The sequence below is a fragment of the Amblyomma mixtum genome, chromosome 3, assembly GCF_055824585.1.
Source record: "Amblyomma mixtum isolate Tamu chromosome 3, ASM5582458v1, whole genome shotgun sequence".
In the NCBI taxonomy this organism is placed as follows: domain Eukaryota; kingdom Metazoa; phylum Arthropoda; class Arachnida; order Ixodida; family Ixodidae; genus Amblyomma; species Amblyomma mixtum.
The window spans coordinates 205,014,295-205,033,653 of NC_143014.1; the positions used below are offsets into that span (position 1 = coordinate 205,014,295).

The 19,359-nt window shown below is 45.5% G+C and overlaps 1 long non-coding RNA gene across 1 annotated transcript; it reads left to right on the plus strand.

Annotated features, from left to right (window-relative positions):
- Positions 1-12,434: 12,434 nt before the first annotated feature.
- Positions 12,435-18,691, plus strand: LOC149353381 (uncharacterized). Its single transcript, XR_016290965.1, has 3 exons — positions 12,435-12,808; positions 14,182-14,229; positions 18,397-18,691. It is a non-coding gene; the product is annotated as an uncharacterized LOC149353381 (long non-coding RNA).
- The last annotated feature ends 668 nt before the right edge of the window (positions 18,692-19,359 follow it).

Genomic DNA, 19,359 nt, shown 5'->3' on the forward strand with positions numbered 1-19,359 from the left:
GAAGGAAAGGAAGAAAGAAGGAAAGAAAGAAAGGAAGACAGAAAGAGAGAAAGAAAGAAAGAAAGAAAGAAAGAAGGAAAGAAAGAAAGAAGGAAAGAAAGAAATGAAGAAAGAAAGAAAGAAAGAAAGAAAGAAAGAAAGAAAGAAAGAAAGAAAGAAAGAAAGAAAGAAAGAAAGAAAGAAAGAAGGAAAGAAACGAAACGGCTTCAGCAACATCATTTGGGTCAAAACCGACTCTATCTTAGTAAGTTTAAGAGTTGCCACTGGCTCTCGCATCTTGGCAAACGCTTTATGGCAAATGGCCTGCCAGAAAGAAGCCTCGGCGGCCTTCACTTTCTGCATGTTACAATGCAAATCGGCTAGCTCTTGAGCAGGATAACGTCATGAAAAGATTCGCCATTTTAACACGCCGGAAAACGCAGCCATGTCAAGCGTCTTGCACAATTTTGAAAGCAAACTGTCCCAAAGTGCTAAGCACCTAAGTTACACCGACTAGCCCGAAACGCCACCGTAGTGAATTATCTTTCATTTCAGCTTGTGCTGTACAGGTATCCGCACGGCTAAGAAAAGGGCGAAGCGCGAACTCTGGAATGTTGATTAAAGCGCGAAAACTCGTCTGAGAACAGCTATGCTACCTGGTGCGCAGAAATAACAAAAAAAAATACCGAGGATGATCACCTAAAGTGTGCTCTGAATGACAACGGAACTGTGCCCCGACGTACGGTTAGGACAGAGGCTGCTGAAGGGTTGAGATATGCGGTTGAGAGGCGGTTTGCAGAGGAGTATTTGAGAGATGATATGCTGAGACTTCATGGATGCTCTTGCTTTACTGAGAAGTGTTTTACGCATTGTTTTCGCATTATTCGGCGTTTAGTACGAGGGCGATCTTTATTTTGATCCATGCAATGTAATGCCTAAGGTCGGCGCTCACGTTCTCTTGACGCACGTAGTTCGCGGAGCTCATCACGAGTTTGTCTCATACGGGTCGCCGGTTCCCGTGCGTGTCGGTCGGAGACCTGCCTACGTTCTCGTACCGCCACGTCACTTCTTGCGTGGACTTGGCATATCTTGAGTGATCGGCGCGCCTGGACCCCAAGCCGCAAGCGCAGCACACTTGCTGCCGCGTTGCCGGCGCGGAAGAGACGAGAGCGCGTCTTTCCAACAGAGAGCAATCAGAAGAAGTTCATGCTCGCGGCTGTGACAAAGAAGGAGCGATAACGCGGCGGCGACGAGAGAGGAGCTGAGGAACCTTTCACAGCGTGAGCTGTGTACGTGTGGGGCACCTCCCGCCGCTGATCACGCGTAGCTCTCGTCGTTCACGCGCAGCTCTTCCTGGCGATCAGGTGACCTACCACCCCATGCTCGCAGCCCTTGCCTGGCGCCTCGTACGGCTTTCGTTGTGATCTGATAGGCGCGCAGTCGTAAGACGCCGCCAAACGCTTCGAAACGCCTTTCGAGCGCTCTATAGGCTGTAAGTCCAGCTTCATTATAACAACGTCAAGGGGGCATCCGCCATTTCTTCGTTGTAGCCATTGTTTCGTTATAGCCTTAGGTGACCTTGTGTGCAACTGCCGAATATTGCAAACACGTTTACCTGCCACCGTACAGCCTGAGGACAACCCAGATCGCAGTTAATCTACCACCTATATGTACTGGCGGAGTTAGAGCCAGGTACTTGTATTTACGTCCAAAACGGGCGCTCTCTTCATAGCCACCAACACGAGTGCTCGCGACGGAACGGCTGCCGCACGCCCGCTTATACCGCGGCCTATATCGAGCTCAGAGCTTAAAAGACCGATCTAAAGACTGATTAGACATTTTCCTTTCCTCTTCAACATTATCCCATCAAGGAAGCCTCGGACACACGCACCGACCATTCCGATAGGGTCAAATACAGGTACATACACCGAATATGCCACCTCCTTCAACGCGCACCCTGTTTCTTCCGCGGCCCTCATAAGCTTTAGCGCCTTGTGAACGGGTCTCAGAGGAATAATGTTGTAGTGGACAGTGAGAGACCTCTTTCAAATATTAAGCCAAGTCTTCTTGGCTTCGAAACCGATACGGACCAGGCTGAAAGTGGGCGCACGATAGCAGTTCACGAATACACGTTGTGGTTGGCTTCTCCGCATAACCCAGAAACACTCTGGTCACAACAGAGCCACTATATGGCTTCACTGCATGACAGTAGTGTCTTGTTACGGAGAATTGATACACCAGGCTATCGATTAGGGCTATGTGAATATACTAAAACTTCGTATAGCGAATCGAATGTCTTCCTATGCGATTCGTGAAGGAAACAAATAGTGCATGCCCAATACTATCCGAACCGAATATAATATATTTTTATGTTTACCAGTAGTGTTCGAATATTTGACACGAAGTTCAAAATGGTTCGTGAATTTTTCTTCGACTGTTACAAAAACAGGGCCCACACCGACGCCGCGTGCCGTGCTGCCGGTTCTCACGGGATGGATGGTTCATTCAGCATCGTGCCATTCGTGTCCCGGCATTCATAATGTTCAAGCATGTCATCGGAGGTTGGACGGCGCCATAGGGCTCAGTCAAGTTCAGCAAACTCGGCCTTTATACGCGATCTCGGAGGACGTAGCTATATATAGTAGCTCTCGCCAGTCTCATGTTCTGAGATGTGGCACTATTTTTTTCTGTTTTGTCGTCAGTAACAAAATGTAATTTTCCTACACGTATAGCTTGCAGAGTTAATATACTAGAGCTTCGTGCTTCTAAGGACAATGATGCGTCTTTTGACAGCTGTAGCTATAACTCCATAAATTATAGCGCTGCACCGCAGTGCCACCGCTAGCGCTTCATTGCTTTCGTAAGATCACTCGTTTCGAACGAATATTCGCTCAAGTAGCGAATATTCATAATATTCGATTCGTATTCGATTCGGTTTTTAGCCACACTATTCGTATTCGATTCGGAGACAAAGTTATTCGATCGTTTTGAAAAAAACAGTATTCGCACAGCCCTACTATCAATGCTTTGATCATGACCGCCGTTTGGTCAACGGAAATCGTTTTGCGCTTTCGCTTTCCACTGATGTCGCTCACCTAGGCCTTGTGAAACTAGCGGGACGTCGATACAGTCAAGCGCACCAAACGCACTGCCAAACGGTCGCTCCACACCGTTTGGCAGTGCGGTTGGTGCGCTTTTCGGCTTGGGCGTGCGGGAGATGGAGCCAGGAGCGCGCGCAGCTAGAGCAGCGCGCTGCCTCATAGTATGTTTCTCTATGCTGCCCCGGCTGCAGAGCTGGTTACGAGGGACAACGGCGACGCCGCGAAACGCAGGAATGGGCGCCAGAGAGCTGCGCTATAAAATAAAAAAGTGATTACGCCTGCTTTCACTGAGTGGCGCAGCTTACACGGCATAGCGTAACCGTAGCAATTTTTTTCTTTTCGCGTATGCGTAGTTTATCGGAGCGTACGAGTTCGAAGGCGTCGGGTTGGACGCCGTGTTTCGCAGAGACGTCGCACTAACAGCCAGCATTAAGAGAACTAGCTTCACATATTCTCCGCCTCCGCCTAATATCTCCGCGGCACTGGGGAGCCTTCCAATGCTGCAGGTGGTGCGGCGGTGTTAACAGCTACTCTCAAGCAGCAAGCTGCACTACGTAGCCAATCATTGGCAGACGCCGGGTTATTCTGGTACTCCTCCCGGCTTCCGCCCAAAGAAACAGTGTCGGTAGAATCAGAGGCCGTGAAAAAAGCAAAAGCGAATTGTTCTCATGTAGCCCTAAGTGCCGAGAGCCCAGTAATCCTAACGGCTGCGCTAGGATAGATATTGTACCGCCAGAGGTCCTGTAATTCAAGCTGGACCAGGTGAGGATTTATGGGTCATTCCTAGGGGAGACGGTTGGGCTGAAGAGGGGGGGGGGGGGGGGGGGGCGTATTATTTGAGCCATGTATTTCAGCTTTTCTTAGCGAAGAAAATGGAGCTCAGAATGGTTTTTCTATCTAAAATTTCTCACCCTTATTGTTCGTGATGAGTCCGGAGTGCGCGGGTCTTGTTGAAAACGGTTTTTCCATATGCGAATCTGAGACCATCATTACCAGGAATTCGGAACCAGCGCTTCTAGCTCCCTTGGCTGCCACCACGTGGCGCATAACTGACAATTAAAAATAGCGCATTCACATCATCCGTGACGTAATGAAGAGAGAGGATGGCCGAGAGTCTCTCGTTGAAATGCTATAGGCCGCTGCAGGCTTAGCGGCGTTGGCTGGGCGTTGTCTCGAATTCCTGGTAATGCAAGCGTGGAGTAGCTACCACCCCCGGACCGTCTCGTGCTGTCGGGTGGCGTCGCAGAGAACTGGAGAAGGTTAAGACTCAACTCTTTTTTTTCAGGACGACAGAGTGAGAACAGCGGATTTCGGCGCGATAGGCGGCCATATTATATCTTACGGGTCAAGTCACAACGGGGCAACACATTTTCGTTGACACGCGCGCTCAATGTGATGACTGCGGCGCCATTATTGACACCGCTTTCGACATGTTACGCAGCGTTGAGAATACTGCGCCAAACAGCGCCATCGGGTTAAAACTGCTGCTTGCTGTTACGTCCTTACAAAAATGCTTCTTGAGACAGTGTTGAAGTTCTCATGAGCAGACTCAACACGCCATGTTGAATTTTTGTTGTGACCAGGATGGGCTAGTGTTGGTGAATTATTGAGGCCGAGTTGAAACTCATTGGAAAAGTGGCCACTGTGCTAGAGTTGAGCCTTCTCAATGAAATTTCTGCTTTGCGTTCATGTTGAATTCATGTTGGAATTACGGGAGTGAATCAAAACGCTATTCTGAATCTTGGCTGGGGTAAAAAAGCAAAAAAATCCTGGGAATTGCGCCAGATGGAGCGACTACCAATGCACTTTCCGGCGGTATATTGATATTTATTGCTGCAATTTCTCGTTAACGTGAAGCCGTCATCCCCTGTGACGTAGTGCTCTACATATACGCACAAACACGTATATATATAAATATATATACATACACTCTAGCCCTACACCTCCATCAGATAGAGAGCATGGGACAGTACTGCACACGAGGCTATGAATGAACTGACTAATAGTTCATCTTACGATCTGAAGTGTAAGCTCGGCTTCGCCCATATATAGTCCTACTCAGGGGTGTCCGGACCTGCGCAGGTTGTGGCCTGCCGATCAGCAAAGTTATCTCAGTTATTACTATTAATATTTATTTATTTTATGTGTAGTAGAAGTAATCAAGTTCATATGCAACGGTCTATTATTTGACGACCTTGATTCATTCATAAACAACATAAATAAAGCCTTAATTTAGCGCCCTTTTGTATGAGAGCACATACGAATCCTCCAAAGTAGGCATGCCTGAAGGAGCATATTGCACTACTAGCACTTTTTTCTGTGCAAGAAAATGACTGTGAGCGGTTTATGAGAGTTTTAACGGGTGCGGCATGTGTTCTTAATATGTGTAATGTGATCAGGTTCTGTGTACACGATGCATGTCGAAATGATTTCATTTAGTTAGGCTTAGAAACGGCTGCCTTGAGATGATTCAACTTAAATCCAACAGAAATTGCTCAACAGTAAATCTCTTGACTGCGCTCAACAAAAATTCCGTGTAGCAGGTGTTGAGTAGGCTCAACATACATTGAGTTCATGTTGGTTTCCAGTTGATTCAACAGGAGCTCAACAAGGCGTCAACTGAAGCTCAAAAGTCATTTTTGTAAGGGATTGAATAAAATTTATCCAGTGGTGTGCAAAAGTTCGGTTCTAACAACAAGTATAGGAGCCACTGTGATTCTGCGAATGCCAGAAGGCGGTGGCTACAGCCTTATGCTAACGTTTGATTGGTATATTCACTCGATATGCGATAAAACAGGCGACCGATGAAATTGAAAGTTATTTCACTCACGCGTATTTTATAGCCTGCTGTTAGTCCGCGGTGTGAGTGCGTTTCGCGGTTTCACAAGATCAAACCGGCTCTCCAGTTTGTGTGATGTTTGGCCTTGAGGGTGACCTTTGACAAGCAATAAATAAATGTATAAATAAAAACAAATATTGCAGCAACTCTGATTCGAACCCGCGGCGGCGCGAACAGGTCAGCTTCGCTGGCCACCGCACAAAAGCACTGTATAGGCTATCGCCGCAGCCGATCACGCCTCGCGTTAAACTGCAGCACACGCTCGCGTTGCGCAATGCACATCGTCTTCTTCATCAACTAACACTACTGCCAAACTAATATTCGCGCTCTGAGCTTTCAGATTTTCATGACTTCGCGGTTAATCCGTGCTTAATCCGCGGTACTAACTCTAGCACGACAGAGGATTAATCACAGGACTGACCGCGATATCGTGAAAACCCTTTCGACGCCATTTGCTGGAGGGCCTCCTTTAAGCTGTTTTGTTCTTGAGTATAGTATCCGAATACAGCGAGGTTGTGAGCTGAGGAAAATGACCGTGTTCTTGGTAGCGAAGAGCGCGAATATGCGGCGAAAAGCTTCCTAATCCAAAATTTTTGATCGCGACACCTCAATAACTGGCTTTTCGTTTCTTATGAGAGCCCTCGATGAGTGCCAAGCTAAAACGTATCGCCGGTTTATAGGCTGGTTTTCAGCTCTAAAAAAACATCAAAGCCTAACAACGAACGTCAACGAAGCGTTGGCCTCTGGCATTTGGCGGTTCGACTGCTTTCTTATCTTTCATCATATTCTTACATTTGCCTCTTATTAGCGCATATATTTATATTAGCCTTATATTAGCGTATCTAGCCGTGGCGTGTTAGACTTTTGTCGAATGCACTCGTCGACGACGTGCCGACGATATCCTTCGGAATTCCGAGCTCATGAAAGCGAACGCAGTGCTCTCTGAGCGCACGAGATGTGCCAATTGGTCCAGAGTTGGTCAAATCAGTGGTCGCGCCGCGCGCAGACGATTGAAAACATTATCAACCACTGCTCACTTCGGAGGAAAAGCGAAGTTATTTTCTCTATGTATTTCATTTTTCGGACGTTTGAAAATTGCAGACCCATTCCTACTCATATCCAGTTTTTCTACGTCTATACCCTACTGAAAAAAAAAAACGCAAATTTGTACGAGAACTGAGAGTTGTCCGCGGTCACGTGGCATTTTGTACAAGAACTCTCAGAAGTTGAACGCGGACATATACGTGCTGAATGCACGTGCTGTATCTGTTTAGATAGCCAATGTTGTGCTGTAGTTGTGCTATCTAGTTCCCTACCTTACAATGGCAGTTTTCAAGGCTGTGGCAGACAAGACCCATATAACTGTGATGCGTAGAGTGCTGCCTACATTAGTTAAAATTATATGAATTTAAATATGTATATAAAGATAACAGTTAAGACGGGAGGTTTACCTTCGTGATTCGCGATTAAAACTCGGGAGTTATGCCACTGCTACACAGCACACTCGATCGCCGTAGAGAGGTTCAGTCATCGTCTCACACCAAGCTGTTGTGGCGTCACTGTCACAGGCGATAATATTGCCGAGAAGCTGCAGTAGCACTCATGAACTTTTGAAAAAGTGGTATCGGTTGGGTTTTTGTAACTGGCAACAATGATAATTTGCTGGCTGTAGTGTTTTGTGGCCGGCCCGTCTTTTTGTCAGCGAAATAAGTTGTACATTTGAGGTTGCGTAAACTTTAAGCGATTAAATTGTTTTGATTTTATCCCTTAATGTGTAGTCACGAGTGCTCCATGTCTGAGAGTGCAATTTTCTACCCCTCGAAGGCCTTCGAAATCTCGATAGAGTTCCACACTGCTCCAGGGGCTCGGTGGCTATTGGAGCTGCCCACTTAGCAGCAGTCAAGTGCCATTGAGTTGATAGACTAGCGGTTTGAAAGCCTTCAAAATGCTCGTGTGGCACAGTTATTAGATTTTGTGCCGGTTTGATGATGAGCAGCCTGTGTGCTTGAGCCAGGTTTTCCAATTTCTGTATTTCAAAAGTGAAACTTTTCGAAATCACCATCAGTTGATTCATAGCAGAACTACCTGTGCCGTTTTCCGGAATTTCCACGAAACAGATCAACTGACTTTTTTTTTTTCTTTTGGCATGTACTGCTACCTTTTTTGCAGATGCTCCACTGTGAGAACCTGTATCCAAGCCCCAACCTGCTGGACTCGGAGAAGCTGAAGAAGTTGTTTGACCACCTTGCGGCACCCATGCTGAGTGATGTGTCATTATTAAAGCCAATGAAGGTGACCTGATATATACCTTTTTGCAAGCATGCTGCAAACTTGAGACATCATCGCACGAAGCACCATTTCTGCAAAGCTTGTTGTTTCACATTATACATGCTGAATGAGGCAACGGCAGACTCGAGGAGGCCTAAAGGCAGGACATTAGTATTTCTGCCGCCGCGACATGAAAACCTGTTTCGAGCGGTCGCGGCGATTCGAGCAGGGACGAGGAAATTTTTCACCGCTACGCGCCGCTCTATCGCTCAGTTCGCTCTGTCGCTTCCATGTGAAACAGCCTTCAGCGGTTAAGACGTTCGGCTGCTGATCCCAAGGATCAAATCCCAGCAGCGGTGGCCGCGCTTCTATGGAGGTGAAATGCATGTGCTGAGCAATGTCAGTGGGCGTTAAAAAAAAGCCTAGGTGGTCGAGATTAATCCGGAGCACTTCACGACGGCGTCTCTCTATCTCTTATTTCTTTCACTCTCTCGAGGTTTCAGTCCTTCACACACGGCGCAGTTCAGGTGTCCACCAAGAAGTGAGACAGTTACTGCGCCTTCCCTTTCCTCATTATAATATCATTACTGTTCACGGTGCTCTTCTCACCTCCGAGTACGCCGCGAGGCACCAGCCTTTGGAGTGTGTGAAGTTTCTGCTCCTGCCTTGTTTTGTCTCGAATTCTCGTTTCTTACTCAGCCTCGTGCTCCTGGCTTGCGTTTTTTTCAGACGACGCTCTCACCGTGCGGCCTCCTTGCGGGCCGCTCTTACACTCCGCCGCCTTTGACGCGTTCGCTGCTACCACTGCGCTTCGCCCTTCTTTCGGAGCCTTACGCCCTTGCCGCGGTGCTTTGGCTGCTAGCTCAGGCTTCTGACGCATCAGTTTCGGGCCTCTGGAGCGTCCCGCAGCGCCTCTTTGTCACGAACGATACTGACGCCGTTAACCGCATGCATTGCCACCAAAGCGCCCTCTCGCGCTTCATATCGTCACTGTCGGGCTTGGAGTCTTCGAGCTCAACGGAGCGAACGCTTTGTTTATTCACTTTCCTCTTTTCTGCCTCTGCTTGGTATCGTGTACGAAGAGAAGGTAGTAAAGGAAAAATGCGCTTAAGGAATCTACAGTGGCGAAAAGAATAAATGCAGCACTGCCACCATGTGCAGCTGAAATTTTCTTTATTATCACTAAGGCCCCTAGTTCTACAGCAGAAATCACGGATTTTAACTTTTTTCGGCCAGTTTTGTGCTGCAGACACACTCTCTTTTTATTGTGTCTGACGTTGTGTTTGTGGGCGTCAGTATGAATGATAGAATGATTGAAACGGGAATAATTTAATTGTGTGTTCTCTTTGAAGGTAGAATGTGGCAACGAACGAACTCCCGCAGATGCCTTGACATGCTTGCTCCCCCATCCGCTCAAGTATCGAGCGCTGGGACTTTGGCAATAACGCACTCACGCATTTCTACAGCAAGAGTCGCGATACTGGCCCTTATCGAAAACAATACTACTGCCGTGCCCCGCACCTCGCGATCTGAAGCAGGAACAGTTGTCTGCGAAAAGATATAAAGTTATAATCTATTTCTCGAGATACCCACAACGAGCTCACCCACTATGCTCGTGAGCTGCGAGAAAAAGCCAACTTCTCGACAACCTTCTGTCATCAAGGCGGAGCTCGCGGCACGCACTGACGAGAGTTACTACGAAGGCGACGGACGCACGCCATTTAGAAGTGTTTCCGCATCTGAAGAGTTGCCTTTCGAATAACTTGACAACCCTAGAAACACATCGTAAAAGGAATAAAATGGCGCAAGAAAACGAGGACCAGAACACGCAAAAGACGGGACAAGCGCCATTACCGTCTGATTTTATTATCTCGAAAGAACAGCTTATAACCGCAAGACAAGCACAAAAATATGCAGAAAGAAACAGACGGCGTGGGAGAGGAGAAACAGATAAAATAAACTGGCATAGAACCGCACAGAAAGGCATTACTCGCACACACGCAGCTCCGCTACTTAATCAAGTATGCATCAACTATTTCTCTTTCCAGCTTATCTTTTGACCGAGCGATGAACCTGGTTTGGTTTCATAGAAAGCAGGATAACATTTGAAACTTTTGCAGTGTGTCGCCATGTGGCTGCCATATCCATCCTTCACCTGTATTCTGTGCGTGCTGTTTTCTTGAGCCATTGTATTCATTGTGAATAACGCAAGCGCTACAAACACAGACAAAAAGGGGGAACACAGCGCTTATTCGCAACTGAAGGGCTTGAAGGGCTTATTAAGAAGCTTCAATATATATATATATATATATATATATATATATATATATATATATATATAGCGAAGTATACGCTTCGTTAAAGGAAACATATTTATTCGACTCGACGTTTCGATCGGAAGACCGATCTTCTTCACTCCTGAAGAAGATCGGTCTTCCGATCGAAACGTCGAGTCGAATTCATTGTTAATGGTAATAATACAGTTATTATTCTTGCGTTTGATCCCTCCACAAATTTTACGAGGAGGCCGCGCTGCAACGTGACCCCCCCCCCCCCCCCCCCCTTCCCCCCGAACAAAATTTCTGGCTACGCCACTGCCGAATATATACTGCTTTCTCACCAACATTCGCTCTTCGCACCTCGACCGTAGGGACAGGGCGGAGGGACCCAGCCGGCCTCGAAAACCTTGTTACCTCGCTGTGCCGGCATGCAATGCATGAGCGCCAGCACACCTTACAGCCAGCTCTGTGGATGCAGTACCTCCTCCCAAATCGCATGTCCACACACTCTTCCTCTAGCCCAGACATTCACAAGGAAGAAAATTTGTCATGTAAATGCTCGCAAGCGCCGGAAAGGTATGTGCAATCAAAATTAATGAGGGAAGTCAGTTTAGGGCAAGCCTACTCGGATAAAGTGCTCTGCCGCAGCAGTTATAAGTGAAAAACGACCAAACGAAGCTCATGAGATTATTTCGCTCTTTCATCCTTTTATCCTTAAACTCCACTTTTTAAGGAGAATAACGAATTGTGTGACCAGAAAAAAAATTGGCGGGGGCTTAGCTTTGGTTAAGCCTGGTAGGTTGCGAAAGCAAAATTGCAGCGCCTCCAACTGAAGGAACGCAGTGCGCCGCGTCTACAGGTCACGCGTGGCTACCGGCCGCCGCTGCGTGACGACTGACAGCGTCTTGGAACGCAGTGCGCTGCGTCTACAGGTCACGCGTGGCTACCGGCCGCCGCTGCGCGACGACTCAAAGCGTCAACGGTAATTTTTTTATATTTTGTTTTTGATGTTGTTGCGACTGAGAGAAAGAAAACATAACAGCTGGTATGACGTCACAGCGGCAGTAGCGCCACAGGTGCGCAGCGCGGCAAACACACACCGTAACTGCAGCCGGGCTCTCTGAAGGAGCGAGTTGGTCGCCCATAATCTACAGCTGGTATGACGTCACAGCGGCAGTAGCGCCACTGCGCGGCGCGCCACAGGTGCGCGGCGCGGCGTAACTGCAGCCGGGCTATCTGAAGGAGCGAGCTGGTCGCCCATATTCACTCCGTTAAAGGTCAAACGTAACTGCGGCCGGGTCACGCGAAGGCTTGAAAGTGCGAGCAGTATTGCTTTCGAAATAAAAAAAAAATATTGCTTTTCTTCGGCCGTCACGAAAGCGATCACCTTCAAGTTGTTCGCGAGAGAATGCACACATAAAAGAGTACATTGTAGGACTTTCGCGGCACTTCTGTTAATCTCAGCACATTATTATCGTGTCGCACAACATGAACAAGCAGGTGTGACTTGCCTGCTTCGTTTCAAAGAACAGTTCGTTCCTAAGATCGCATATACCGACTGTTGCGTAAATCAGAGAAAATCGAAAAAAATTCTCTCTCTCGGCCTAACCGCACTTTTGTTCGGGCTCAGATTTCGTACAGAGGTTGCATTTGGTGGTCAGTTTTGTTTTGCTTTATATTACATTTAAGTGGGGTTCTTGCCTGATTCGGTGAGAATTATTTGGAAATTCCCGTCATCTGCGGTGACGGCGAAGCAAAACCGAAAAACTTCGCAGCAATGGTACCCGTAGCGCCATCTCGCAACCACCGGAGAAACCCAGCTGTGCTAAGTTGGTGAGCAAATTCTCTTTGCTTGGTGCTGTCTGCTGCGAAGCAGCGCAGGACATAACTGAAAATGCGGTCGTACAGCGATCAAGAGAAGGCCATGGCCGTGACCTGGCTATGCGAGTCCAAATCCTTCCTCCCGCCTTCCCAGGTAGCGTATTTCCATTTCAGCGTACGTAGACGCATCGGCCGCTAGTTGCGCTGCTTGTCTGCAACGTCACATCCGGCGTTGTCATGACAACATTGGAACGCCGCTGCTCGTGTGCTCGCAGTCGATCGGGCCACTCGGCGCCTTCGCTACCTTCGCTTTGCTTACCCTTTTTGTGCACAGAGCCAGTTTGCCCTGCAATCTCGTTTTGGCAAAAAATAACTTCTGTTCTGAAGCCCTCCACTTCGGCGTGCCTCCAGAAGCGGAGAAATGGGACAGGCGAGGGAGATGCCGTTTCACAGGCTGCTGCGAAGAGCGATGTGGCTCGTCTACTATTCTGCGGTTGAGTGACAACCGTTTGTTGCGAAAGGTTGGTTGCAACTTCATACTTTGTATCGCGGTTAACTTCTGATCCGATGCAAGGAGGAGAGCAGTGCATTTGCCCTAAATAAAACTGGCAGGGGTAACGACAGATTACCGCTCGTGCTAGAAGCAACACGTTTCTGTTTAGTGAGCTATTCTTGTGTTAAGAAATAATACAATGGATTATGGATAAGGTGGCTTTAGCAGTACTTATCACAGGAGGGTGTGTACGATCGTAGCTGTGGAAGTCTGAACATAGCTACCGGCCTCCCCCCATAAAAAAAACTACCATTGAGTCATTCATCAAGTCATTCATTTGGACCCAATACATTTTTCCCAGCTGGCTAGAAAAAGAAAGTGTTTGTAGGGAGGGGAGAATGTAAGCAATTTAGCCTAGACATGTCTGCATGCGGAAAAAAAATAATTTTGTACATTAGCTGCAAATAAACACACGCTGGTTATTGCATGTGCAGATGTATAAATACATGCTGTCTATTGCATATGGCAGGTGGTTTACATTTGTGCACAAGGTTATTTGATGGTACTGCTCTTAACCATCTGGAGATATTCATACTCAGTGGTAGCCCACAGCAGATTTTGTTATATGATATGCTAATTCCATTAATTTATTTCAAATTGCATTCGTTTAAGTAGATGTCACCTATAGGCAAGTAAGACGTCTTGTATATACACAACTGTGGCTTTAATTTTAGTGTTTTAGTCGGGTTGGTGGCTAGCTTGTGACAGGGGTTCGGGCCAATGACATATGCACCTTCAACTGCACGCTTCCTGAGGCTACATTTTCACGTAAGATGCGGTTGAGGTGTTCACCGAGGTGTGGAGATCTGAGAGCTACTGTGTCCTTTTCTCAAAAACTTTTCCTTTACTCAAAACACATGCTTTCACATTGCTCCATGTAAGCAGACTTAAGTGCTTACCTGCCAGAAAACAGCACAACTGACTGGCCCAGTTTGTGTACATTATGTGTGGACTCACAAAATGAGTGCATTGGTTACAAGGTGGTAAGCACCAACCATTCATGGTACTAACATTGTCCATGTGCTAACAGATGCTGCTTGTTTAAATTGCTGCAGAAAAGTGCAGCTTAGATAAATGTTTTGCCTTTCTTTGGAGTGATTCTATGCGAGGAGCAAGTTGGGTACACAGACAAATTATTTCATTGATAGACAGGTGACCTGTGAGCCTTGAGTAGCTCTGTTAAAAGAATGAAATGTGCTGCAGGTTACTCTCAAGGTGTCCTCTCCTCTGCCTGTGGCTTGTTTCTCTGCGATGTCTGCTCTCGCAGTACTACATTGCCTCAGTTGTAAATGCTATGGATACCGAGTAACTGCACTCAGCTTGTTTTTTTTTTACTTGCAGGAAATGACACTTCAGATTGCGGCAACACAAGTACTGGGTTGAGAAGAGGTGATTTCAAGACTTATCATTTCATGAACCTTAGATGCCTGCAAAGCCTTTCAAACCATTTCTATTCATTTAGGCCATTGTTGCTGAGTATAAGAACAGCCATATGCAATAAATATTACTGCTGCCGGGTCATTTTTTTGTTTTGCTAATTTTCTTGATCCACTTCAGTCGTTTGTGGCAGTTTGGCAGCTGTAACACTTATTGTAACCAAAGATTGCCTGCTTTGGCTATTTTTACTTTTGTATTTAGAATGTTTGATAGTCTCCTTTCTAAGGAATTCGATTTTTATGTGTGTGAGAAACTGATATGGCCACAATGCACTTTACCTAGTGTATTTCCTGGACATGTTTTTCGATAAACCCCGAATAAACCCCCACCTAGGTGTTGACACTTAGGCTACCCTAGTCATGCACAGCCTTACACATGCCAAGCTGTACTTGTCATAAAGTGCATGCAACAATAGCGTAAATAATTGAGATTAAAGGAATGTTGTCATTGAGCATTTTGAGGCACAACCCCAATAGTTATCCGATTCTAGCTCCTGTGGAGGGGCCGCATGTATCCAGTGCCAGACCTGGCAGAGAGCGTTCATAGGTGGCCAGGCATGACCACTACATTTTGGATCTGTTGGGCTGCTGTAGAGCTGCTACTCGGACTCAGCATATAGCAAGGCTTTTGGTGCTTTGGAATGTTTGCTTATCTTTATTTACAGTTATTTGCAGGCCATTCTTGTTTGGTGATGTGCTAATATAGATGTCATTTGTTTTGTATGATAGCTCAAATGTGCATGCCATGATGACATTCACTTGCAGTAGTGGTAAAAGATGTGGTAGTGTACCAAATCCATACCAGTACATACATACCAAAGAATGTCAACGCATACACTTAAACATCAGGCATGTAACAGTTAATTTTACACCACTGTGCACAAGAAAACCAGCACAGGGCAAATAGAATTTTTATAGTAACTTAGTGACTCCTCCTCTGCAAAAAAAATTAAAACTCAAATGTATTTCAGTATAGAAAGTAGAGATGTGGTATGAAGGTAGGCATACCACACATCAAAACAGAATGAAAGGAAGGACGTGTGTATTCTCCTCAGTATGACCTGCACAAGGCAGAGCCAATGATAATTATGTAAAGTGCGAAACTAACTCCAATGAGCCTCCAGTGAAAAAGGTTTCAGCATCTTGGGAAGAGACCACAGCTGAGGACTTGTGAGGTGCTTGAAGGGAGGGGCATTTATCGGAAAAGTAGACTAGAAAAGGAGAGAGTGAGCTGGGAGTTCTTGTGGTTCCTAGGAGGTCACCACTTTCTGTTGCCATTTCATCTTTTGTGCATACAGTGTCTGAAGGCATCTGCTTCAGGTAGGGAAAGTAAATGTCTCCAGGTCAAGTACTTTTCTGGAGTTGGTGGCACATCTTTCACAAAGTCTTCGTTCAGGTGTTATCAGTCTTATTATAGGTGTTAATCGTTTTGTGAAACATCTTGATTGTCAGTGCTACAAGTCATTATTAGAATATCTCTCCATCAAGCTCCTTCTGGAATAAATTTCTAGCAAATATGGTTCTGACGCCAGCGCTGTTATAACCTTTTTTCTCCTCTGGCAGCACATTTTCCCAACTTTTCAAGCATTAGCCACTATTTTTTTATTCTTATTTGCATTTGACTTCCAGTGCTTTGTTACATTTGATGAAAGTTTGATTGTCACTGCTACTAGAGAAAAAAGCTTCTCTACCTGTTCTGGACATGATAATCAAGGCAGCTGCTGATGGTGTGTGCACTGATGGCTGTAATAATTTCACTTGAGTTTCTTCATTCAATTCAGTCATCTCCAGCTATACTTTTGTTAAAAAGTGGTGCATAACACGTCTTAAAAGCTCTCTGCATTGCTTTGTATTTGCAGTGCTGAAGTATTTCAGCATCAGTTAGTCGGCAAAGGTATCAACAGCCTACCTGAGTAAGGCACTGCATTCTTTTTGCATCACACCCATGGCTTCTTACATTTTTGATGACACTGACTAATGCTTCGGTACCATTCAGTGCATGATAATTGTCGGCTATAGCAGTTCAGTTTTGGACATTTACAGTAAACTTGTTTCACTGAATTTCACAATTTTGAAAGAGCTTCACTGCCATGTATTGCAATCTCATACTGATCAGAAGGGGTTGTTGCAAACATAATTACATGAAAAGCTGATTTCTGACCTGGGGAGTTTGACTCTTGGCCCTGTTTCACTCTAACTGAAACATCTGTATTTAGCTTGTTGCACGTTGCTTTTCCACAATCCTTTGCATCACTTTAAAGAGCCTTTGACTACCCTCTGGTCAAAAATGTGTTACGCCGAGGTAATGTGTTGTCATCCCTGGAACACACAGGCAGAGATAAATTTTCGAAAACAGGTATAATAGTGAAATGACACCTGCCATGATCATATAATTTCCTCATGTTTCTCTTGTTTCATGCCGTCTTTGAGGTTTTCCTTCCTTCCGCCTGGCCGACTAGCCTGAGCAGACGAAGTTTCCCTTCTCCTATTTTAGCTCAAGGCAGATTTAGTCACACGCCTGTATCGTAGCCTCTCCTTGACAAGTACTCTTGTCTTGATCTTTGCTACTATGAGAATTTTGGTCTTCCGTGTGCTTTGTTTTCTTTGCAGCCCGAAGTTGTAGGTTGTTGCATCGTTCATTCTTGGGAGTCAGAAGTTTACGATTGACCTCACATTGGAACGGGCTCCGCCGTGTGTGCCTATTTCAGAAAACGCCGGTAATCATTCAGCATGTGGGGCAGCACAGAATGGTTCACCGTGCTTTGTGGTAAATATAAATATCAGTGCTCTCTAAAATGTTTAAGTGTGAAGACTATACAAATGATGGAGCACACAGAAGACGTTAAAGCATTCATGGACTAGGGACAATAAACCAAAAATTTCGTTTTTGTGTGCAGATATCTGCATGGAGATGATGTGATGCCAGAGGAAGTATGTCATTGTGGTCTATGTTGCCACATTGGTTGCACCTGTCGTTCACCTGCCAACCAGGATAATTGAGGCCATAAGTAGTAGCATGCTGTGTTGCTAGAAGCTGTGAACCATCATAGGCTTACCATTAGAGATTTGCAGGTCATACTGAGTGTTAATGTACGAATTCATGCAGCATCAACATGTGACATAATCAACCGTAAACCGAACAAAGTGCACAAAATCTAAGTTGTAACCAAACTTAGATTTGAAAACATATCTTCAAACCGTTAAAAACAGCAGGCATGCACAAACATTCAGGAATGGCATTATCTGAGTTGTAACCAGACTCAAATTTCAAAACATCTTCAAACCTTAAAAACAGCAGGCACGCACAAGTATTCAGGAACGGCATTATCACATGAGAAGCTGTATTGCCATGAGCACCCATTATACTTCGCTGAGAGGTAGAGGCTATGCTTTCATTCCTGGTGGGAATGAAATAACAGCTGAGTAAATGTGTAACATTGATTTCTTTCCATCCGCCTTGCATTGTCATTCTCAGCTTAAGGAAGTCAATGCACCAACAACTGGGTGATGGTGTTTAAATGTTCCAAACTCTTTTTACTGCACTTCTTAATGCTTGAGTGCTCGACTTGGCAGAATTTCTCTCATATACTCATACAATCAAACCTCATCATTACAGGGGAATCAGAATTTCTTCATTGTAACTATTACGTTGCTATAACCACTTCTACCCTAAAAAAGCAGTTTGGCATGTCAGTAAGGTGTACTCTAGACAGAATTAACCGATGGCAATAAGCAGCCTATCATGCGACTAAATGATCGTGGCGTGATTGTTATGGTCACTAATTACACAAGTCTCAAAAGAAATGAAACAAAAAGATCAAACATTTATCGTTATGTTTCACACGCACACAAAAATTGGCTCAATCACAATTCGCCTCGAAGTAATCTTTCATTATCCTCTGGAGGGTCTTCAGGGGCATTTGTATCCAAGCCAACCCCCGTTTGAGGCTGCAGATTTTGTTGTTCTGTGATCACTGTTTATCACATTGGCAAATAGGTGAAACAAAGCTATAGGCTAGGTTAGTGCGCTCACTTTACGCAGTTTCTCACTTGTGAAAGAACCAAGTGCACAAATGCAAAATACAGTCTTACGGTATGCTGTTTGTGCACACATTTTCAGTGATTCAACAAGTGTTGATTTGAGCGCTGTACAACTGCATCCAGTGGTCAGCATCTGCGGCATGTTGCAAGTTGGAGCAGAACACTTTCACATCAGACTCGAGGTCTTCTACACAATCTGAGGTAGCCGCCTCCGCCATTGCTTTCCACGAGGAGAGCTACAATTCAGCACTGTGAAGAGCTGTGTCATCAACCACCGCAGGCAGCAAGTCCGTGAACTGCCAGCGCGGACATATAGCATTGGAGACTAGACCAAGCTCAGAAGAGCGCAGGAAATAAAATCATGCGAAGTAGTGTTTCGGTGTCGTTTATGAGATTTGTACATGAGTTTGCTTTGTATACTTCTTCGCTTTGTTTTCTTTTTCATGTTGAAACATACCGGGTGTTTCAGCGGAAACTTTCGAAAATTTTTATAAATAGGCTTTTTGGGGTAAAAATATGGCTTTTGCGGCACAGTGTTACCAGTGTTGGCAGACACCAGAAAAGTGGTGTTCTGTCTGAAGTCGTGAGCTGGTTAACTAATTTTTAATAATTACATCTGTAACTAGTAGAGTTAGGCACCTAGTTGCAATTAGAGATTTGTAGCTGGTCGTCAGTAATAGCTATATCAGTTTTTAGAGTTTCGAAATCGAGGTTACCCTCGCTGTCGTGACTTGGCAAAATCTGGCTGCATCGTGCGAAAATACCACGGGCTTTCGAAAGCATGGAGGTAAAGCAACTGCTACAGTGCATGTAACTAGTCGAAAAAGCCAAATTTTGTTCAGCCACAGTGCCAAGAGTAATCGCGTTTTCTGATTTCTAAAAACTGATGTGGCTGTTACTAAAGACCAGCTACAAATCTCTAACTGCAATTAGGCGTCTAGGTGAGCTAGTTAAGAAGTTAATTATTAAAAATTCGTGAACTGGCTTACTACTCACGACGATTCACCAGTTTTCTGGTGTTCGCCAACACTGGTAATACTGT